The sequence below is a fragment of the Myotis daubentonii genome, chromosome 5 (genome assembly GCF_963259705.1).
Source record: "Myotis daubentonii chromosome 5, mMyoDau2.1, whole genome shotgun sequence".
Lineage (NCBI taxonomy): Eukaryota > Metazoa > Chordata > Mammalia > Chiroptera > Vespertilionidae > Myotis > Myotis daubentonii.
The window spans coordinates 18200719-18225685 of NC_081844.1; the positions used below are offsets into that span (position 1 = coordinate 18200719).

At 43.8% G+C, this 24967-nt stretch overlaps 1 pseudogene; it reads right to left on the reverse strand.

Moving 5' to 3' along the window:
- Nucleotides 1-1140: 1140 nt before the first annotated feature.
- Nucleotides 1141-24666, reverse strand: LOC132234485 (keratin, type I cytoskeletal 18-like; annotated as a pseudogene).
- Nucleotides 24667-24967: the final 301 nt, after the last annotated feature.

Consider the following 24967-nt stretch of genomic DNA (forward strand, 5'->3'; position numbering starts at 1 on the left):
CCTTCATTCCTCCAAGAAAGAGGTGCATCTGTGTCTTCAGCAGGGCTAAGAGTCCAGCTGTTGCCCAGAGTTTCCATTCCATATTTGTATAGACTAACCCAGCATCAGGCTAGCTTAGCTTGTGTTCCCAGCTGTAGTCCATCAGTCCATTGTGGGTGGGGTCTGCATGGCCCTGGGCCATGCAGCTTCTAGGAAAAGGCGAATGCAAGGAAACAGGAGCAAAACCAGAGGAACAAGAGAGCCAAAGAGAGAATTCCTTTGTCTGGGACTCTGTATTCCCAAATCTTCATAGGCTTGCACTGACTCCATCCCCTCTAGCCAGTGATCTCTGTTCTTGGTTAGACTGATAGGCACCTTCTCTATGTCACCCTGACTTTACCGCACATGTGCCCATCTCCCCTTTCTTGGACCCCTTTCCCCAGTGATCTGTGTGGGGAATGGGCCAGTGGTTCCCTGGGTAGTGTAAAATTGCAGCTTTTCTGGTGAAGCTGCCCAGAGGGCCATGCTTATAGTGTCTGGCCTTTCCTTTGCTCCTTTCCTATCCTATATAATAAAAGCCTAATATGCTAAGTGTCCGGTCGTCTGGTCAGCTATTCAAACAATCAAAGCATAATATGCTAATGATAAGCTAAGGCCCCTCATCCGCTCACTATAACATGCACTGACCACCAGGAGGCAGGCAGTCAACCAGTTGCTATGATGTGCACTGACCACCAGAGGGCAAATGCTCCAACTAGTAGGTTAGCTTGCTGCTGGAGTCCAACCCAGAAGGGCCAGACATGCCTTGGAGCCCTCCTGCAGTCCCTCTCCAGCTGGCCAACCTCCTGTGTCCCTCCCTGGCCCCAATTGTGCACAGGTGGGGTCCCTCGGCCTGGCCTGCACCCTCTTGCAATCCGGGCTGAGGGAAACCGCCCCCCCCCAGTGCACGAATTTTGTGCACCAAGCCTCTAGTTATTAATAATAGCTAATTACAACGATATCAATCCCCCTTAAGAGAAATACAAGCTTCTTTTATTCTTACAAAGGGTAAATGGATAAAGGTCTCCATCTTCTTATAACTGCTTCATGCTATCAGAGGGGCATAGTCCTGCCTATCCCAAGGCTCAGAAGAGGGAGAAGGAGCAAAAGGGAAGGGGGTCTTCATGCAGGGAAGAGGGATTTTTCAACATCCAGGTCAATCTGATGTCCTTGGGAGGGGGCATAGGCATTGTCCAGAGGATGCAAGCTGGCATCCTGCTTGTTTTCTAGAAATGACAAACTTGATAAGAAGGTAAAAAAGACATAATTCAAAAGTGAGGAGACTTATAGCAACCAAAGGTCTACTGAGAGGTTAAAAACCCATGTGATAAAGGGAAGGACTAACTTTATCATGTTACTAGAGGCCCGGTGCACGGATTTGTGCACTGCTGGTGACCCTCAGCCTGGCCTGCGGGATCAGGCCGAAACCGGCTCTCCAACATCCCCTGAGGGGTCCTGGATTGTGAGAGGGCTCAGGCCAGGCCAAGGGACTCCACCGGTGCATGATCAGGGCTGGGGAGGGACCACAGGAGGGCTCCAAGGTATGTTCGGCCCATCTCACCCAGTCCTGATTGGCCAGACCCCAGCAGCAAGCTAACCTACCGGTGGGAGCATCTTCCCCCTGGTGGTCAGTGTGCATCATAGCGACTGGTCGAATGGTTGAATGAACGGCAGGACACTTAGCATATTAGGCTTTTATTATATAAGATAGATTAGGGTAGGGAATGGCTACCCTGGAGGCAAGTGTTTCACACCTGTATGAAGCCCTCCTGTCACCATGCTTAACTCAAAAATGAGGTCTATACTGTGTGAACACGCAATCTGGTAAATAAGGACATAGGCATATAAAAACAGAAGGAAGAACATAAAACACAAAGGTTAATGCACACAGCAAATCATAAACCAGCTGAGAAGACTTCCAGGCTTTTGCTGGAATGAAAGCAAGCAGTGACAATCTGATGGGTCTGCTGAACTGATAGTCTTACAGACCCTTTGTGTCTGCAGTCAGAACATCTCTGGTGATGTCCTCTGGTGCAGAAGTCTGTAGGGCATGCACAGACATAATCTTAAAAACAAAATTCTTTGAAGACAGTTAACTGTACTAGAATCCAATATGCACAATTGGGCATTGTGATTTTCATTGAAACACAATTTTTCTCCCTAAGATTTCCCTTATTTTCAAAGAGATTGCAATAAGTCCAGTTTGAATTTGCCTGATTATTTGCATAAATATAACAAGAATAAAATTTAATCAAATAGATCACACAGGCTTTTTCAAATTTGCTTTGCTGGAATTTTCACAAGGAATCTTCAGACTGAGCTACGGTAAGCCCTCAGGGCAAAGAAGCCAAGCCACAGTTCCCATCAGGCATTGCCTGTAATACCTGTAGGTATTGGTCAATTTCTCAAGTCTTTGAGGTCCCCAGGATGTCTTGAGGTTCCTTCTTTGCCATCTTTCAGGAAAGCAACCTTGTTCTTTGCCTGGAAAGACTGCTATGAATCATGTGACCAAGCAAAATATTAGAGCATATCTGCAGTGGACTTGGATTGGTTTGGGAAGTCAACCTTAGTTCCTCAAGGCTTTCTGGTGAATACACAATCCAGGCATGTCTTTCTTAGACACGGCAATCCAGTCAAAGTCTTAATTAATAAGACCGCAAGTGAAGACTAGTCTTATTAAATTTATGCAAAGAAACATATGGCCATTGACTTGCTTATTAAGAACTGACAAATTCTGGAGGGATCCTGTAGGGAGAAAAAGCTAAAAGTAAGCAATTAGCACTTCCCAAAATTGGCAAAACACATTCCATAACTTTTAGAAACATGGGCTCTTACTGGCAAATACACTTATACTTTAAGAGACATACTTCCATGAGACAACTATACGGCAAAACCCATTGATAATTCAGTCATAAGTGAACTAAGTTGAACTCATTGGCTCAGGTAGCTTAGGCTCAGATAAGATCTATTTTTCAGACTATGCATTCCAACAGATGGCTCAGATAACAGTTCTTGGAGACCAGGAATTGGCACTTTAGAAACAGTTCTTTCCCAGAGTTAAATTCCTTGCCAGAGTATGTACTTTTTTTTTTAAAATATGTTTTTATTGATATTAGAGAGAGAGGAGGGGAGAGGGATAGAGAGAAACATCAGTTGCCTGCCTCCTGCACGCCCCCTACTGGGGATCGAGCCCACAACCCGGGCATGTGCCCTGACCAGGTATGGAACCAGTGACCTTCTTAGTTCATGGGTCGACATTCAACCACTGCTCAGTGGCTGGGCCAGAGCATGTACTTCAAAAGAGTCCCTTGCGGCACTGTGAATTGAGACTTACTTGCCTATTGACTTCAGGGAGAAAAACGTCCATCCTCATAAGAGAGGGGGGAACCTTTCATCCTCTTGAGAGGGAGATTTGGTAGCTGAGCGAGGCATGAATGTCTTCTATGCTCCCAGCTCCGCTGTCACAGACCAAAATCCGGAATGGCCTGTGACCTCTTGTCGGTCATGGCGTCCCATGGCCCATCCTGCCTAAGCCGGCTGGGGGATTGCCCCTCCTCCCGAAGTCTCCTCCCACCCCGGAGCCAAAGATTCTTCCCAAAGTGGCTAAAAGCAGCAACACAATTGTCCAGGTGTGGAGCCTTGAACTCCACATGAGAGATTCTGATGGCCTCTGATCTTACTGGAGGTTTCCACCCTTTGCTGTCCTGGGTAAAAAAAAAAAAAAAAATCTGGCTTTTACTGGCCTCTAACAGCTGGGCTAGCAATCTGTTGCCGTCTCTTACATTCCTAACATCTCAGGCTTGGCTGAGTGAGACAGCCTCCACTAAGAAGGGAGGGAGAACTCCCTATTAATCTGGCTGGACAGACGCTTAACACCAGACCATGGGGGCAAATTCTGTTAGTAGTCAGTCTCCAAGGTTAGTTAACAAAAGCCTTTCATTTCTCTGAGGCTTTTTTTTCTATCAGCTCTACATGTGGACTCAGCCTCACCCCAGCTCTCCCAGCTGTGGCCTGTCCTCTGGGTCTCAGCTTTGTCTAATACTGGCCTTTTCTGTGATCAAGAGACCACACCACTATGTCTATTAGAGATCAGAATATGCCACCCCAAAATGTGCTGAAAGCCATAGATGCTGGAAAAATTCTCCGCTCTCCCCTTACCCACCTAAAAAGTATGTAACCACAGGACCAACCCCAAATGGTCCTATCTAGTTTCTAACAAGATATTGAATTGCCTTTCAGAGTCAACAGACCAAAACTGCAAGTCATGCAGCCAAAGCACACACAGAGGAGAGAACTTTGACTTCCAGCTGCTTGAGGAACCAAAGTTTTACCCACTCATGGAACTGAAAGACCAGGACATGACCGGGACATGAACTCCAGCACTCTTTCAGGAGTGACGGGTCCACTGTGCAGGAAGATCCGGTGCTGAAGTCCCTTGTCACCTCTTACCATAAACGGCCAAGTTCCAAAGCTCTCCAATCAAAACCAACCCTGCCAGCACTTCCACATGCCAGCTTTTCTCCCTAACTCCCAATCCCCAATCTTTGCCCTAACAACCCTTGATTAAAAGCCATGGGGGAATCCAGGTTTTAAGTGATAGTTTTTCATTCTCTTAAAGATGTTTATTGATTTCAGAGATGAAGGGAGAGAGAGAGAGAGAGAGAGAGAGAGAGAGAGAGAGAGAGAGAGAGAGAGAGACATCGATGATGAGAGAGAATCATTCTCCTTGCTTGGCACCCTGAAAAATAGATGGCTTTCATTTCTCCATTGCAAATCTTGATGTTCAGTGCCTGGCTCAGCTGCTCATCACGGAGGAACATGCCCAACTTCCCCACGCCAGGGAAAGAGGAGCAACTTGTCATCAAAGATGGAGAATTGATACCGAGATAAGTTTGCATGAACAGATCCTGCTAAAATAGCCCTTATCTTCCATTAGTTACTCTTTATATTTTCTAGTCATTTGCCCACATGTATCATCCCTTGAAGCCCAGACTCTCTTTACCTTGTCAAAAGGGTATTAGACCCCCAGTCTAATGCTTCTTTGGGTTTGACTTCCTTTTGTGAACTCCCATACACATCAATATCAATTTAAAAAAATTGTGTAGCATTTGTCCTATTAATCACCTTTTGTTAATTTCATTCATCAGCCCCCTGCTACGAAATCTAAGAGTACAGTGGAAAAGTTTTCCTCACCAACACTGTTCTGTATTAGACATCCTTTTTTTAAAATATATTTTATTGATTTTTTACAGAGAGGAAGGGAGAGAGATAGAGAGTTAGAAACATCAATGAGAGAGAAACATTGATCAGCTGCCTCCTGCACATCCCTACTGGGGATGTGCCCGCAACCAAGGTACATGCCCCTGACCGGAATCGAACCTGGGACCTTTCAGTCCACAGGCCGACGCTCTATCCACTGAGCCAAACCGGTTTTGGCTGTATTAGACATCTTATGTTGATACAAGGGCCGCCTACATGGTCATCTCCCAGGATTCCTAACAGGAATTGGGGCACAAGTTTCCTTGTTTTTGACTTCAGTCTCAACCAATCTGGACATAATTCTGAAGTTCTTGTGTCCCAACCACCATCCCAGATCAAAGCCCAGGCCAAAGGGGCTGGGTCACTTTCAATTACCTATCTTTTCTCTTTAAAAGGGATTTCAATTCTCCTTTCTAACCTGCTTCTTTTTCACCCGCAGTGAAGGGAAGCAGAGTTTGCCACCCCAAAATGTGCCTTTTGGGACATTGATTATTTTAAGCTGGTTATTTTTTTAAATATATTTTTATTGATTTTAGAGAGGAAGGGAGAGGGAAAGACAGAAACATCAATGATGAGAGAGAATCATCGATTGGCTGCCTCCTGCATGCCCCCTCCTGGGGATCAAGCCCACAACCCGGGCATGTGCCCTCGACTGGGAATGGGACTCTGACCTCCTGGTTCATAGGTTGACTCTCAACCACAGAGCCACACCCCCCGGGCTCAACCTGCTTATTTTTAAGAAACAAGACTCTGGAAAACTCTTTGACCTTCCTCCTAACTGCCTAAAAGGTATTTCGATAGAGGACTTGCTCCAGGAAGGGAGATAGCATCGCAGATAACTATCATTTAATATAAACTACTGACAGAGAGGAACCTAGCAAGGCCCATTGTTCAAAGTCCTCTCGGTGTCGCATTGTTAAAGGTGGCCCAGCAAACATTTGCTTTTCTATCTCCATGTGAATTGCCCTTTGAAGTCCCACACCACACACCCCTTCTCCTTAGCTCCAGAATTGCATCTAAGCCTCAACTGCCCAGTGTGTGTTTGGTTCTCTCATGGCACCACGGAATGTACACTGGTAATAAATTTTGGACATTTTCTCCTGTTAACCTGTCTCACGTTAATGTGATTATTGGCCCACATCACTTGTTGTGCCGCCCAACCCTCCAGTAGTATTCACCTTCCTCCCTGAGAGCAATTCCCCTTACAATGTAAACCTAATGGCAGAAAGGCAGCTCTGCATTAGAAAATATAGGAAATATGTTGAATATTCCTTGTACATGTATGTTCTTTATTTTAATATATTTTATTGATTTTTTTATAGAGAGGAAGGGAGAGGGGTAGAGAGTTAGAAACATCGATAAGAGAGAAACATCGATCAGCTGCCTCCTGCACACCCCCTACTGGGGATGTGCCCGCAACCAAGGTACATGCCTTTGACCAGAATCGAACCTGGGACCCTTCAGTCTGCAGGCCGATGTCCTATCCACTGAGCCAAACCGGTTAGGGTATACGTGTATGTTCTTTAGCACTAGGATATGAATGAAGTCATTCAGTGGTGTGGGATTTCATCAAGGAGGATAGTATATCCACACACTTGAAAATAAGAAGCAGAAGTGTCTTTGGGAATTCTAGGACAATGGCAGCAGTGATGAAAGCATATGTTCCGGATATTTCAGAATACCAACAAAAAATAGAGCAAATAGATAGCAAAACCAAAAATCCATGGGCAATATTTGCAACAAAAGTATGTGAAGAGTGTTCTACCTAAACCCCTCAAAAGCAAGTGAATAGGGGCACACTACCAAAACTTATACAACATGGCATTGGTACCTGTGTAAAAAAAAAAAAAAAAAAAATCAGAGAAAGCAATGGGAAACTCAAGAGCTTTGGAATAGGAAGATCCTCCAATAACCAACACTATTCACTGGCAAGTGATGCTGGTGGATTTGAGAAGAGCAGCTAAACCAGGCAGAGACGTTGCCCTCTTCAATAGAAGTAAGGGTAAGAAGTCCATGGTAAGGTCTTCAAGGCTGGAGCAGCGTAGTCCCATGAATTTTTGAAACAGATAAGCAAGGCTATCTTCCAAAATAGGAACACAATGAGGAAAAACTGCTGAATTAAATATAATAGGAAATATACACTGAGTGGCCAGATTATTATGACCACCTGACGTTTGTAGGCAAATTAGCCGTACACTGCATCGTATGGGATATGGAATCCAAAGGCCTGTTCGAACACCTTTGCTGTCTGCAGTTACCAAGATAAAACGTCTCCAATTCGTACAGGAACACAAGGATTGAACAGTCAAGTATTGGAAAAAAGTCATGTGGTCTGATGAATCACGTTTCCAGTTGCATCATGTAGATGGCAGCGTGAGAATTTGGCGGAAACAGCATGAAAGCATGCACCTCACATGCATGAGTACAACCCTTCAAGCTGGTGGGGGCAGTGTTATGGTTTGGGGATGTTTTCCTGCCATGATTTGGGCCCTTTAATTCGTGTGGAACAACATCTGAATAGCACAACATACCTAAGTATCGTTGCTGATCAGGTTCATCCTATCATGTTGTGGCATATCCCAATGGAGATGGCTTCTTCCAATAAGAGCCCAGCTGCCATGCCACGGTGCTTGTATTGTGCAGGAGTGGTTTCAAGAACATGAGGGAGATTTTACCTTGCTTAGGTGGCCCCCACAATCACCAGATCTCAATCCAGTTGAGCATTTGTGGAACGAAGTTAAAAGAGCCATCAGGCAGCTGGTTCCACAGCCATCAAATCTCACAGAACTGGACAGTGCTATTCATCAGGCATGGTGCCAGATTCCTTGCATCACCTTTCAACGTCTCTGTGGAGTCAATGCCAAGAAGAATCGCTGCAGTACTGAAGGCAAAAGGTGGCCCAGCGAAGTACTGATGGGGTGGTCATAATAATCTGGCCTCTCTCTCTCTCTCTCTCTCTCTCTCTCTCTCTCTCTCTCTATATATATATATATATATATATATATATATATATATATATATATATCCCACTTTCAAAGGCTGTTAAATCATGTTGTTTACACATATCTTCAGAAAAAATCACTTCTACTGTCGTGGTATACAACCTATTTCCCTATTTATAATGGTCTGGCTCTCTAGCAACTTCAGCGCGAAATTATAGCTAATTTGCCTACAAACCTCAGGTGGTCATAATAATCTGGCCACTCAGTGTATACGGAAATGAGAACATCCAAGAAAAATGGGGAAGAAAAACAGACCCAAAAAATCTTGGAAATAAACAGCCCAATTTTGTGTGATTTTTAAATTAAAAATGTTATTGAGATCATTGTAGATTCACATGCAATTTTAAAACATAACTCAGAGGAATCCTTTGTATACTTTACACAGTTTCCTCCAATGGCAACATGTTGCAAAAATATAATATCGGTAACGTGTTGCAAAATATAATATCAGAACCAAGATGTTTTAGGCCAGTGGTTCTCAACCTGTGGGTCGCGACCCCTTTGGCGGTCAAACAACCCTTTCACAGGGGTCGCCTAAGACCATCCTGCATATCAGATATTTACATTATGATTCATAACAGTAGCAACATTACAGTTATGAAGTAGCAACGAAAATAATTTTATGGTTGGGTCACAACATGAGGAACTGTATTTAAAGGTCCAGAAGGTTGAGAACCACTGTTTTAGGCGATGCAATCTACCAATCTAATTTAGATTTTCCCAGTTTCACTTATATGCATTTGTGTGCATATTTAGTTCTTCATAATTTTATCACATGTGTAGGTTAATGTACCCACCACCCCACTCAATGATACTGAGCAGTTTCTAAACCGCAAGGATCTTTCAAGTTGCCTTTTCATAACCAATCTGCCTACCTCCCCTCTCTCTACACCTCCAACCCTCCTTGCAACCACAGATCTGCTTTTCATCTCTCTGATGTGACCATGTTCAGATCATTATATAAACGAAATCTTTATATAAACGGAATCATACAGTCACTTTTTATGATTGGATTTTTTTCACTCGGCATAATTTCTTGTACATTCAGCTAGGTTGTTATGTGTGTTAAAGATCCTTCCCTTTTATTACTGAGTAGTATTTCATGGTATGGATACCACATTTTGTGTAACCGCTTACCTGTTTAAGGATATCTGGGCTGTTTACAGTTATTACAAATAAAGACGCTATAAACATTCATGTGCAAGTTTTTGTCTTTAGTTCTCTGGGATAAAATCCCCAGAGTGTAATTCCTGGATTGTATTATAGTTGCATGTTTAGTTAGTTAAGGAACTGCCACGCTATTATCCAGATGGGCTGTACCATTTTATATTCCCACCACCAGTGTATCAGTGGTATAGTTTCTCTACATCCTTGCCAGCATTTGGTGTTGTCCCAAATGCTTTTAAACTAGGCAAACAACAGAAAAAGAAGCTCTGTGAATTTAGCCTCCTTTTAAGTATTTTTTCTCTAAAAGAAAACTAATCTCATGTAAACCACAAAAACTAATTTCACATGAAAAATGGCAAAAGAACAACTTCAAAGTTAAATTTTGTACAACACTATTATAAGACTAAAAGAGAATGGGAAACTGCATAGCTTTCTTACAAACAGCAAAAGCACCCCAGGCAGTGCCAATAAAACAGATCAAAACTAATCTATTTTTAAACTAAGTAAAAGTCTTCAAGAAGATGATAAAAGACATGAGAAAACAAAAATAAATAGAACTGGAAAACTCAGAAATAACGTGACTAGAATTCAAAGAAAAAATAGAAAAACAAGAAACATCTTTTAAAATAAATAACTAAAAGGAACGCAAGTTCTGTTTACTGGAAAAGCTTTATGGTTATACCACTGCTGTGGTGGCCCCCAATAAACACCTCCCTGCTTTTGTTCCCTCCCACACCGCCTCTGGGCTAGGCACTGTGACCAGTCAATACAACATGAGCGAATGACATACAAGCAGAGGCCTAATAAATACTTGTACAGTGAGACTTGCACTCTGGGAATGCTAACTCTTAGAATACTTCCTGTTAGAACCCAGCTGCGACTCTGTGAGCAGCTCTATCTTACCATGTGGAGAAGCCATGCAGGGAGCAAGCCAAGGCCTTGGCTGAAACCCCAGCTGAGCTACCAGATGACAGCCCTGGTGGAGATGGTCCAGCTGACACCATGTGGAACAGACATTCATAGTCCACACAAGCCTGGTCCAAATTACAGAAGTGTAAGAAAATAAAAGATTATTCTTGCTTTATGCCATTAGATTTTGGGATAATTTGCAATGCAGCAACCAATGTAACTAATCTAGAAATAGTGACAACTCAGTAACCATTAGCACCCATATTGTTGTCTTGAAATATTGTTTCCCACCAAAAGAAACCAAGGCTTCTTGGAGAAATTCCAAGTGTGGGCATGAAATGTCAAGATGCATGTGGGGCATCTTATATACCAGAGAGCAGTGGGCTGGAAACTTGCACTAGGCCAGTGTTGACTCAGAAAACATGAGTAAATCTACAGTATTAGCCAGGCCTTTTCTTTCTTACGTTGTGTCCTCCGCAGAACACAGAAGAGAGCAGGAAAATATGACCCACAAAAAGAACAGATAACCAGTCAGAACAGAACCAGCTAGAGGAAGTATTTAACATGTTAAGTAGAGATATACCATATTTAGAAAAAACTCAAATTGAAATTAAAGAAATAAAAACTCTACTATATGGAATTTGAAAACACTGGATGAGTTTAACTACAATCAGACATTGCAGAAGATGAAGGCATTAGAAACTACCCAAAATAACAGAGGAAAAATACTGGGGGGGGGGGGGGCGGGGGGGCGGGGAGTGAACAGCATATTAGGGATTTGTAGGACAAATCCAAGCTGTGTAATTAGAATTCCAAAAAAAGAGAGAGCGAAAGGGGGACAGAAAATAATGACTAATGTTTGACCAAATTTGATGAATATAGTAAACCCACAAATCCCAAGCACAAGAAACATGAAGAAGACTCCATCAAGGTCCATCACAATCCAATTGCTCAAAACCAATGCTGAAACATACATTGCATATGGAGGAACAAATATAATGATGGCAATAAATTTATTGTTAGAAACAATGCAAAATAAAACAATCAAGCAATATCTTTAAAATAATGAAAGGAAATATCTGTCAAACTAGAATTACTTACACTATGAAAACAAACTTTCAAAAACAAAGGTGAAATAAGGACATTTTCTGACTTACATATGCAAGAAGAATTTATCAGCACATCAAGAAATGTTAAAGGAGCCCTGGCCAGTTTGGCTTAGTGAATAGAGCGCTGGCCTGCAGACTGAAGGGTCTGGGGTCCAATTCTGGTCAAGGGCACATGTCCGGGTTTCAGGTTCAATCCCCAGTAGGGGGCATGCAGGAGGCAGCCAATCAATGATTCTCTCTCTCTCTCTCCCTCTCTCTTCCTCTCTGAAATCAATAACAATAAAAAATTTAAAAAAGAAAAAAGAAATGTTAAAGGAAACCCTTCAGGCAAAAGGAAAATGACACTAAATAGAAACCTGGATCTCCACAAACAAATGAAAAAACACCAGAAATGATAACTACTTAGCTAAATAGAAATATCCTATCTAATAAAAGAGAAACATGGTAATTAGCCGTACATCTGCTACCCTTCCCATTGGCTAATCAGGGCAATATGCAAATTAACTGCCAGTCAAGATGGCAGCCAGCAACCAGGCAGCTTGAAGCAAACATGAGGCTTGCTTGCTTCAGTGATGGAGGACTCCAACATTCCCCGCCTGCCGCTGCTGGCCTCTGAGCTTGCAGTTTGAAACATTGTTACAAATATAGAAGCTAAAGAAAACCCCAGAAACCTGCTTTCAGCCAGCCGGGATCTCAGAGCTGGAGTTGATACAGTGTTTCGATTATAGAACCCAAACAAACCAGATACCTGCTTTCAGCAGCCTCAGAGCTAAAGCTGGCTCAGAATAAAAAAGAAAAAAGAAAAAAAGGAGCAGTTGGGAGCTTCAGTCACCCGCCAGCCTGAAAACAGACCTCAGCCCCTCACCCAGACTGACCAGGCACCCCAGTGGGGACCCCCACCTTAAAGGGTATGTGACCAGCTGCAAACAGCCATCATCCGCTCATCCAGGCTGGCCAGGCACCCCAGTGGGGACCCTCACCCTGATCCAGGACACCCTTCAGGGCAAACCAGCCGGCCCCCACCCGTGTACCAGGCCTCTATCCTATATAGTAAAAGGGTAATATGCCTCCCAGCACCAGGATCAGCGGAGCCGCGAAGCCTCCCGGCACCGGGATCAGCGTGACAGGGGGCAGCGCCCAAACCCCCTGATGGCCCTGCGGCTCTGTGTGTGACAGGGGGCGGGGCCACAACCTCCCTATCTGCCCTGCTCTGTTCATGACAGGGGACGGCGCCCCAACCCCCTGATCAGCCCTGCTCTGTGCCTGATAGGGGGGAGCTCCCCAACCCCCTGATCGCCCTGCAGCTCTGTGTGTGACAGGCTGCGGTGCCCCAACCCCTCCCCCCCACCACGGGCCCTGCTCTGTGTGTGATGGGGTAGAGCCATAGCCTCTCCATCGGCCCTGCCCTGAGTGTGACAGTGGCGGCGCCCCAAACCCCTGTTCCACCCTGCTCTGTGCGTGACAGGGGGGAGCTCCCCAACCCCCTGATGGGCCCTGCTCTGTGCGTGACAGCGGGGAGCTCCCCAACCCCCTGATTGACCCTGCTCTGTGCGTGACGGGGGCAGCGCCCCAACCCCTTCATTGGCCCTGCTCTGTGCGTGACAGGGGGTGGTGCCGTAACCTCCCCATCGACCCTGCCTTGAGTGTGACAGGGGGCGGTGCCCCAAACCCCCAATTGGCCCTACCCTGAGCATGACTGAGGGTGGCATCTCAACCTCCCGATCCGCCCTGCTCTGTGCATGACAGGGGGTGGCGCCCCAACTCCCCAATCGGCCCTGCTCTGAGCCCGACCAGGGGCTGCACCTAGGGATTGGGCCTGCCCTCTGCCACCCGGGAGCAGGCCTAAGCCAGCAGGGCATTATATCCTGAGCGGTCCCAGACTGCGAGAGGGCACAGGCCGGGCTGAGGGACCCCCTCTCCCCCCTGAGTGAACAAATTTTTGTGCACCGGGCCTCTACAAAATATATATACATAATATGTATGATAGAAATATATAATATTTTGACACATTTTATGTTAAATATCTTTAAATCATTCTGATTTCAAAGAGTACAACCAGCACCCATATCTTGGTTTCTAAATACCTCCAAAAACAGAAATGAGGGTTCCCAGGAAAATGGCTTATTCTAGAGTTGGGGCAGAAAGTATATAAAGTGAGCCATGCCATGACCAGGTGGCTCAGTTGGTTAGAGCATCATTCTGTACAACAAAACATTGTGCCTTCGATTCCTGGTCAGGGCACATACCTAGGTTGTGGGTTTAATCTCCAGTTGGGATGCATATGGGAGGGAACTGATCAATGTTTCTTTCCTTTTACTTTTTAATTTTATTTTTTCATTACAGTTTACATTAAATATTGTTTTATCCTAGTTTCAGGTGTACAGCGTAGTGGCCAGACAATCATACACTTCACAAAGTGCTTCCCCCTATATTTCCAGCTTATCGCCATTTTTTAAAAACATACCTTTTGGGTATATCAGTCCATTTGAAGGAGTAGATGTGATCAAGAAAAGAGATTTCAACAGTCTGTCAGCCAACATTATTGTGTAACAGTTTAGATAATAATGCACTTGGATAATTTGGTCTTAGGTGGCTATAGCACTTTTTAATTTTCCTTCTAACTATTCAAATAATACTTTGAAAAAGAGAACTTGAAACAAATATATTTGCTATTGATTAAAAACCTTTATAGAAAAGGCAAGAAAGGAAAAAAAGGCACTTTTTACTATAAGAACTCTTTTCTTTCTTTTTTGGAAAACACTTCTGTGTTTGTGCCTAGCTGTGTTTCCTGTTTGCAAACCCTAAGATCCTTGAATAAAACTTTATCACTTTTTTATAGCCAAAGCCTCCAGAATCTTTATTTTTAAACACATTTTTATTGATTTTCAGAGAGGAAGGGAGAGGGAGAGAGAGAGATAGAAACATCGATGATGACAGAGCATGATTGATCGGCTGCCTCCTGCACACCCCATACTGGGGATCGAGCCCACAACCCATGCACATGCCCTTGACCGGAATCGAACCTGGGACCCTTCAATCCACAGGCTGACGCTCTATCCATTAAGCCAAACCAGCTAGGGCCAGGATCTTTTTTAGTTTGTGTGACATTACTTAAGAAAATGAGCATACTTTTTTTTATCTGAAGAGAAATAGCTGAATAAACCTGAAGCAACTTCACTTACATTTGCATCAATTAAGCAACTTGTATTTTTTTTCTTTTTGAACACCTGTAATTCAATATGAGGGGGACTCCCAAGAAGTGTCAGACCTCTCTCTCCCTTAGCGTTGGTGTCTGAGCAAACAAGATGCCCAAGCAAATCTTATGAAACAAGACAAAACAGTTATGCAAGGGCCAAATGAGAGGAGGAACATCTATCTGAGTTTAGGAAAAGCAAGAATTTGGCCTCGGTCAGCCTGAGAAAGGAAATGTGCCTAAGCGAGGTCTTACATGCTGGATGGAATTTGTTTGGCTGGAGAAGCTGAGAAAGACACATTCATACTGAGGGGAGGTTTGGAATCTGGAATTGACTAGCCGGCCAAACAGAATTTTGTGTTTGGGAATAATGTTTTGGGTATTCAAGTTACTGGAAAAATACTTTCTTTTTTTTTTTAATAGCATTGTTAACAAATACAGAAAGAGAGAGAGGGGTGCCATTTCAAGATATTTAGCCTGTTTCTTAGCCATATTCTCACTGAACATATACGTTTTTGTCCAGAAGTAAAAGGAAGTCATGGCATTTATTTGTTCATCTACAAACTCCTTCCAGTACATTCTGGAGACCTAATAATAAGAACACAAACACTTAGGTCAATTTTACCTCAATTCAATGCAGCCTCACCTTCAAAAAGGAGCAGATATCATCTTTGCTACTGTACGTTCCTCCTCTGTGCACTACTTGGCAGACTCCAATTTTAAGAGAAAATAACTGTTTTTAACCTCTTTCACTTCTCTTTCCACTTGTGGCAGCTAGCATAGCCTTTGCCAGGCCTCGCCGCTGTTTTCCAAAAGTGAAGACAGTTAACAGGGGCTCGGTGCTGTCAGTTCAGAAGAAAATCAAGCTCAGATTTAAGCAAGCAGGGGCCACTTTGCCCACAAGAAAAGTCAGATATGGAGCAAGCAAATACCTTTTGACTAAGTGTTTGTTTTCAGTGATCTTGAGACTATTAAGTGCTTTGTACTAATTATGGATAAGGTGTAGATTTCTGAGAAGAAAGAACAAAATCCAAAGTTGATTTTTTGTTCAGCTCTTTCCACTTACCTCCTCTATCTCTTTCCATTCCCCACACGTTTCCAAGACTGTAGATTTGGTGGAAAATCCCTTACTGTTGGACATTTGCAAAACTATTTAGTGGCTTCCCTTGATCTTTGGATAAAGTCTAAATGGTACCCAAGTTCTTGCATGGCTTTGCCCCTGCCATGTGCACCACTCTCTTCTGTGCTTCTTGGGTTCCCGAAACAATGGCTTTCTCTTTGTTCTTCATTCTCCCAACTCCTTTTTGTCTTAGACCTTTGAGCATGCTGTGCCCACCACATAGATGCTCTCTTGCCTTTTCTTAGTCTACTTTTCGCCTGAATTACTTCTATTTATCTTTCAAGACTCAATTTAAACCAGCTTTCCTCTGGGAAGTCTTCCCTAATCCCCACACAAGGCTGGCACCCTTGTTAAACACTGTAATCCTCTCATCCTTGGCACTATTGTCATTACGCCAACCCCAGCACCCAGCATAGACCTTGGCTCATAGTAGGCATTGAAATACCTGTTAACTAATGACTCAATAAACAATTGAGAGACTAAAGCTTGATGTGCATGTCAGACAGAAATACAAATAGCTATTTCTTTTTATAATTTATTTTTAAATTATAGTCAATGTGTAATATCATATTAATTTCAGGTGTATAACATAGTGATTAGACATTTACATAATTTATGAAGTGATCATCCAATCAGTCTAGTATCCGATGCCATACAGTTATTACAATATTATTGACTATACTAGAGGCCCGGTGCACAAAAATTTGTGCACTCGTGGGGGGGGTGTTCCTCAGCCCGGCCTGTGCCCTCTCACAGTCTGGGACCCCTCGGGAGATAACGACCTGCTGGCTTAGGCCTGCTCCCGGGTGGCAGAGGGCAGACCTAATCCCTAGGTGCAGCCCCTGGTCGGGCTCAGAGCAGGGCCGATTGGGGAGTTGGGGCGCCGCCCCCTGTCATGCACAGAGCAGGGCAGATTGGGAGGTTGCAATGCCACCCTCAGTCATGATCAGGGTAGGGCCGATTGGGGGGTTGGGGCATCGCCCCCTGTCACACTCAAGGCAGGGTTGATGGGGAGGTTGCGGCGCCACCCCCTGTCACGCACAGAGCAGGGCCCATCAGGGGGGGTTGGGGAGCTCCCCCCTGTCACGCACAGAGCAGGGTCCATCAGGGGGTTGGGGAGCTCCCCCCTGTCATGCACAGAGCAGTGTTGATCAGGGGGTTGGGGAGCTCCCCCCTGTCATGCACAGAGCAGGGCCCATCAGGGGGTTGAGGAGCTCCCCCCTGTCACTCACAGGGTAGGGCCGATAGGGGAGTTGGGGCACCGCCCCCTGTCACACACAGAGCAGGGCGGATCAGGGGGTTGGGGCGCCACCACTGTCACACTCAGGGCAGGGCCGATGGGGAGGTTATGGCTCTACCCCATCACACACAGAGCAGGGCCCGTGGGGGTTGGGGGGGGGGGTTGGGGCGCCGCACCCTGTCACACACAGAGCCGCAGGGTGATCAGGGGGTTCGGGAGCTCCCCCCTATCAGGCACAGAGCAGGGCTGATCAGAAGGTTGGGGCGCCTTCCGCTGTCAGGAACAGAGCAGGGCGGATAGGGAGGTTGTGGCCCCACCCCCTGTCACACACAGAGCTGCAGGGCGATCAGGGGGTTTGGGCGCTGCCCCCTGTCACGCTGATCCTGGTGCTGGGAGGCATATTACCCTTTTACTATATAGGATAGAGGCCTGGTGCATGGGTGGGGCTGGCTGGTTTGCCCTGAAGGGTGTTCTGGACCAGGGTGGGGGTCCCCACTGGGGTGCCTGGCCAGCCTGGATGAGGGGATGATGGCTGTTTGCAGCTGGTCACACACCCTTCAGGGTGGGGGTCCCCACTGCGGTGCCTGGCCAGTCTGGGTGAGGGGCTGAGGGCTGTTTTCAGGCTCGCGGGTGACTGAAGCTCCCAACTGCTCCTTTTTTTCTTTTTTTTTTTTTTTATTCTGGGTCAGCTTTAGCTCTGGTTCCAGCTCTGAGGCCTCTGCTGGGTTCTATAATTGAGACACTGGATCAACTCCAGCTCTGAGATCCCGGCTCACTGAAAGCTGGTTTCTGGGGTTTTGTTTATCTTCTATATTTGTTACAATGTTTCAGACTGCAGGCTCAGAGGCCAGCAAGGCATGCGGGGAACGTGGGAGTCCTCCATCACTGAAGTAAGCAAGCCTCATGTTAGTTTCAAGCTGCCTGGCTGCTGGCCGCCATCTTGGCTGACACTTAATTTGCATATCTCGCTGATTAGCCAATGGGAAGGGTAGCAGTCATACGCCAATTACCATGTTTCTCTTTTATTAGTGTAGATTCCCTGTGCTGTACTCTATATCCCCATGACAAATAGCTATTTCTTTTAACTAAAGGCTGAGAAGGTGCAATAAAACAGTTGCTTTCCTAGCCACACTTTCAATTCTTTACCACTTAATAGTGTCTTTCAGATTTTAAAAGAAGTTTTAGTGGTTGGTGTTCAGAAATGGCATGTAGTACTGCTAAGTCAAATAATAAACTAAGTCCTGGATTTGGGGATTCTAGACTTTTCTAAGGTGAGTTACCTCGTGAATTAACTGGCCTCATATTTCACAAGACTTTCTTGATAAAGTCTTGATAAGCAGATTTTTGTTTGGTAGTCTGTTTGCTCATGTGAACAGACTCTTATCTTCAATAAATTTATCTGTAGGCATTTCCCAAAACAATTGGAATTATTTTTTGTTTTACAGTTTTATTTCTCTCTGGAAGTTCTTCAGGAGCAAAGAACTATGTCATGCTGACATAGGTGGTCTACTGACTTATCTAAGTCATGTGGACACAGATGGTTTCAGTTCTCACCCACTAAGTCAAGTCCTTCTAAGATGTTTCCTGCCTGAGTCACTGGTAACACCCACCACCCTGCTACTCCCCCAGGGGAAAGAACTTGGTGTAATTTTTACTTCCCTGTTCTCTAAGGCAATCTCTCACCCTCAACTCTCATACTTTGCGATTGCTTCCCAAATGCTTTTTCAGCATCTCTTCTGCCTCCACACTTTCTTTCTTGTGGTCTTATTTCTGAAAGAAAGAAATAAATCACTTCTCCCCTAAATTAGTTTCACAATGATTACACACAGCGTGGGGCAAAAGTAGGCTTACAGTTGTGAGTATGCAAAACACGGCTTATTCTTGTATTATTACTTATTACTTATTGTACTATTTTCCATCTGAACAATTATAAACCTACTTTTGCCCCACCTTGTATATTAAACTCTTATATGCACACCCTAAATATATACATTTTTTATTTGTCAACTATTCCTCAATTAACCTTTTGGAAAAAAAGTTTTCCAATGCTAAAAAATAAAACCTGAACTTAATAGCAGTGACTCCAAGACCCTCCCTGAGTTGGTCCCAACCTCTTAATTTACTTCACACTACATATATTTTATTATTTATTTAAACTAAAAAATTAAAAAAAAAACAGTTTACCCATTTCTCTTCATTACTTAATATAGACATTCACAGCTAAAAATGTTCATCTAACCACTGCTTAGCTGCATCTCATGAGTTTTGGTATGTTGTTTCTTCATTTTCATTCATCTCACAGTATTTTCTAAAATCCCTTTTGATGTCTTCATTGATCCTTTGGTTATTTATGAATATGTTGTTTAATCTCCACATATTTGTGAGTGTCCCAATTTTTTCCTGCTATTGATTTTCTTTAAATATATTTTTATTAATTTCAGAGAAGAAGGGAGGAGAGAAAGATAGGACCATCAAGGATGAGAGAAAATCATGATTTTTAATTTCATTCCACTGTAGTTGGAGAACGTGCTTTGCATCATTTATAAGCTTGTAATCTTATTGAAGTGTTTTATGACCTAGCATATTTTCTATCCTGGACAATGTTCCATGCGCACTTGAGAAGAATGTATATCCTCTTGCTGTTGATTGCAATATACTCTAGATATCTGTTAGGTCTAGTCTACTTTTTGATCTTCTGTCTCATTTTTGTATTCATTATTGAAAGTGGGGTATAGACATCTCCAACTATTGTTGTTTAATTGTTTAGTTTTTGTGTCGGACAGTTTTTCTTCATGTATTTTGGTGTTCTGTAATTAGTTGTATATATGTTTATAATTGTAATATTTTCCTGATAGATTGGCAATTTCATTATTAGAAAATGTACCTCTCTGACTTTAGTAACATTTTGTGTTTTAAAGTCTATTTTGCCTGGGGTAGCCACATCAACTTTCTTATGATTATTGTTTGCATAATATATATTTTTTCTTTACTTTCAATCTATTCATAGTTTTAATTGCCCATTTAAAAACTTTAATTACATGTAAGTTTAAAAATATTTTACATGTTGGGTTGTTTATTTTATTGATATTGAGTTGTGATGGTTCTTCATACATTTTGAATACAAGTTCTTAATCAGATATTTGTTTTGCAAATATTTTTCCTAGTCTGGCTTATCTTTTTATTTTCTTTCTTTTTTTGCCTTTTCTGTAACTGAGAATTATTTCTATTTTATGCCCCCACTTTGCTGCAGTAACAGTAATCTTATCAATGGAGGCTCACCCCCTCCCTCAGTGCTGTGTCCAGATTCAGGAATTTCTGAAGTGCCAACATGAAGAGAAGTGGACACTAGATCTTTGCATCACTGGTCCCCACCAGGATTCTAGGATGCTCTTTGTCCACTCTGGTGTTGGTTTTCAGTCTGGCCCTTCAATTATGGTGACTGCCTGGCTTGAGGGTCGGGGACATCTGTGGCTTCCTTGCCCTGTGATGTGGCAGAAATCTCTGTGAGATGGCCCTGCTGCCTGCCACAAAACATTTTTGCTGATGAAGAGCTTGAGGTTTCAGGTTAGGTGCTTGGTCCAGAAAAACCACAGGGAGGAAGAACATAGCAAGGACCTGGCACATAATAAATGCTTAATAAACATTTAGCAGTTGTCACCAATGTTCTGTCGATCATTTTCTTACGTGAGCAGGTTAGTTTGGGAGTATTTTCTCAGCGAACAAATACTTCAGTGCCTGCTTCATTCAAGGCACTTGGAATTAATATCCTGGTCTTACACCACATTAAAGGAAACATTTTTTTTTAACAGGGCTTCTTTTAAACCGGTTAAAAGAAGAAAACCTACAGTTTCACACATGAAAAGAGCGATTTTGGGGGTAACATCTTGTCTTTTATTTTCTTTCTCATTGAATTTAATAAAATTATATAGGTTTCAGGTGTATGACTCTATAATACATCCTCTGTATACTGTATTCTGTGTCCACCACCCAAGTCAAGTCTCTTTCCATCCCCACTTATCCTCCCTTAACTTTCTCCTACCTCTCCCCACCCCCTTTCCCTCTGGTAATCACCATTCTTTTATCTGTGTATGAGTTTTATTTTTGTTTATTTTGCTTAATCCCTTTACATTTTTCACCCAGCCCTTAAATCCCTTCCACTTTGACAACTGGTAGTCTGTTCTCTGTATCTATGATTGTTTCTATTTTGTTTGTTAGTTTATTTTGTGTGTTAGATTCCACATATAAGTGAAATCATATGGTATTTTTCTTTCTCTGACTGGCTTATTTCACTTAGCACAATACTCTCCAGGTCCACCATGATGTCACAAAAGGTAAGATTTTCTTCTTCTTTACAATTGAGTAGTTTTTCATTCTGCATATGTACCACAGCTATTTTATCCAAGCATCCACTGATGGGCACTTGAGCTGCTTCCAAATCTTGGCTATCTATATATATAAAGGCCTAAGCAACCTAACGACCGAACAACCAGTTGCTATGATGCACACTGACCACCAGGGGGCAGATGCTCAACACAGGTCAGTGCACTCCCACAACCAATTTCCCACAGCAGGCCAACCCCCCACAGTCCCTCCCCCAAGCTGGCTGGGTGGTCAGTGCACTCCCACAGCCAACCTCCTGTGGTCGACTAACCTCCACAGCCCCTCCCCCCGGCCAGCCAACCTCCTACAGCCCACCCCCTCTGTCAGCCCACCTCCATGGCCCTGATCGGGGTGGGCCAGCTGGCCAACCTCACGTGGTCCCTCCCTGCGGCCAGCTGGATGATCAGTGCACTCCCACAGCCAACCTCCCATGACCAGCTAACCTCCCGTGGTCCCTCCCTGCAGCCAGCCAACCTCCCGCGGTCCCTTCCCCTGGCCGGCCCGCTCCAATTGGCCCCGGGCCCCGATCAGGGTGGGAGACAGCCCCAATCGGCCCCAATCACTGGCTAGGCTGAGGGACCCCACCCAGGCACGAATTCATACATCAGGCCTCTAGTTGTAAATAACACTGCCAGGAACTTAGGGGTACATATATTCTTTCAAATTCGTGTTTCTGGCTTCTTTGAATATATTCCCAGAAGTGGAATCATTGGGTCATAAGGCAGTTCCATTTTTAATTTTTTGAAGTAACTCCATACTGCTTCCCACAGTGGCTGCACCAGTCTGCATTCCCACTAACAGGGCATAGGGTGCCCTTTTCTCCACATCCTGGCCAACACTTGTTGTTTGTTGATAGCTATTCTGACAGGTGTGAGGTGATATCTCATTGTGGTTTTAATTTGCATTTGTCTCATGATTAATAACACTGAGAATCTTTTCATATGTCTATTGGTCATCTGTATGTCCTCTTAGGAGAAGTGTCTATTCATGTCCTTAGCCCATTTTTTAATTGGGTTGTTTGTTTTTTTTGGTGTTGAGTTGTATAAGTTCTTTATAAATTTTGAATATTAACCTTTTATCAGATGTATCATTGGCAAATATGTTCTCCCATTCAGTGGGTTGTCTTTTCATTTTGTTGATGTTTTCCTTTGCTGTGTAAAACCTTTTTAATTTGATGTAGTCACATTTGTTTATTTTTTCTTATGTTTCCTTTGCCCAAGGAGATATATCAGAAAAAATATTGCTATGAAAAATATCCGAGATTTTACTGCCTATGTTTTCTTCTAGGGCAGTGGTTCTCAACCTTCCTAATGCCGTGACCCTTTAATACAGTTCCTCATGTTGTGGTGACCCCCAACCATAAAATTATTTTCGTTGTTATGAAGTTGTCATACAGTTATTTTGCTACTGTTATGAATCGTAATGTAAATATCTGATATGCAGGATGTATTTTCATTGTTACAAATTGAACATAATTAAAGCAAAGTGATTAATCACAAAAACAATATGTAATTATATATGTGTTTTCCGATGGTCTTAGGCGACCCCTGTGAAAGGGTCGTTCGACCCCCAAAGGGTCGCTACCCACAGGTTGAGAACCGCTGTTTTAGGGCATCACCAAGGTTGAAGTCCTTGCCTTCCTCCACCAGGGGGCGGTAGGTGGTGGTCTCAGCCTCCAGCTTGACCTTGATGTTCAGCAGAGCCTCATACCTTTGGGCCTGGCGCTGCCCCTCTGCAGGTCTAGGCCAGCACTGACGCCAGGTGCAGCAGGATCCCGTTGAGCTGTTCCATCTGCATGGCAAGGTGTTCCTCCACCTTCCTCAGGCTGTTCTCCAAACTGACCTTCAGATTTCTCCTCAAATCCAGGTGTCCCCACGAACTGGACCCTGCATCTCAGCTCTGTTAGGGCCATCTCAGCAGCTTTTATCTGCATTCTATGAGGTAACCACTGAGGTGCTCTCCTCCATGTGCTGGAACCATTACTTGTCCAGCTCCTCTTGGTTCTTCTTGGCCAATTCATACTAAATCACATCTACCATGATCTTGCTGAGGTCCTGAGATTTGGGGGCATTCATTTTCACAGTCAACCCAGAATTGGCAATCTGGTTTTGTAGATCATTTACTTTCTCCCTGTGGTTCTTCTTCCTGAGAGCCTCAATCTCTGTCTCCAGATACAGTCGAGTGACATTGGGGTCATCAATGACCTTTCAGAGCCTATTGAAGTCACTCTCCAAACACTGGCATATGGCCAACTCTATCTCATACTTGACTCTGAATTCTTTAGCAGCAAGACAGGCAATGGCAATCTGCAGAGTGATATGGGCATTGTCCACAGAACTTGCAAAGATTTGAGCCCTCGGGGTCTCAACAATCTTGAAATAATGCCCCCAGACTTTGACCTGTGGTCTCTTCTTCAGGTGTCCCAAGATTCTGTTCTCCAGTCTCTGATTATCAGTCTCAAGGCTCCTGACTCTCTCCAGGTAGGAGGCCAGGGAGACATTCAGGCATTGCATAGTCTTCTTGCTCTGGCTGTTCCTTATACCCACCAGATACTTTGACATCTCCACAGCCAGACCCCCAGTTGCCCTGCACACTGGTAGAGTAACTCAGAGGAATACAGGAGCCTGAGACCCCAGCATCTGCATAGACAGTGGCTGTGCTGCTGGCAGGCGGGCCAGGTGGCCGGGCAATTGCACGGAGCCCAGATTCCATAGTTTGTGAAGAAGTTGGAGCAGGTGCTGAAGCGCCTGTTGTTGAAGGAGGAAGGAGAGAAACTGAAAGTGGGGTTCAAGCAGCAGATGAAAAGTATTTTTTGAGCTACCTTGTCACCAGTGTTTCAATGATCAGTTTCATTTATTTTCTTTCGTTTTTACTTTTTTTAAAAGAAAATGGAGCTTTGGCTGGCAGAACCACTTCACGACTTTCCTGACTGATTGAAGGGCTTTAATGTCAATCAACTGTCAGATGATGAACCTGATAAGTCCAGTAAAAGTACATGGTAGGAGGGACAAAAAAAAAGAGAGAATTAGAGGAAGGGAGGAAGGAAAGAAGTTAGTTTGCCGAAGTCAAGTCTATTCTCAATTGAGACTCTCCTTGCCACTTGACCTCGGGATTTCACAATATTGCTATTTTTGTTGGACTCTAGTCACTTAGTCTCTGATATCAAAAATGGCCTCCATAACTTACTTGCAGGTGTAAGAAGCATAATGGGGTAAAGAATGTGGGCTTTGGCAAAAGACTCACCTGGATTTGATTCTAGTGCCTGTCATTTATGTCCCATAATCTTAGGCAATTTATGTAGTCTCTCTATTTCAGGTTCCTCATTCAAAATATCAGGCTTCAGACAGAGAGTGACCCTGAATGACCATTGTGAGTCATGAACATCTCCCTCAGGGGGACTGAAATTGGTTTACTAGAGATTCATTTACGAGTTTTAAAGTGTGGACTTTGCTACAAAGAAGATGTCTTCAGACTTCCACTAAAGCAATAGATAGAGAAGCCAAGGACAAAACCAGACAAATATATGAAACAATGGTTTTCAAGTCAATGGACATTAGATAACAAAGACAA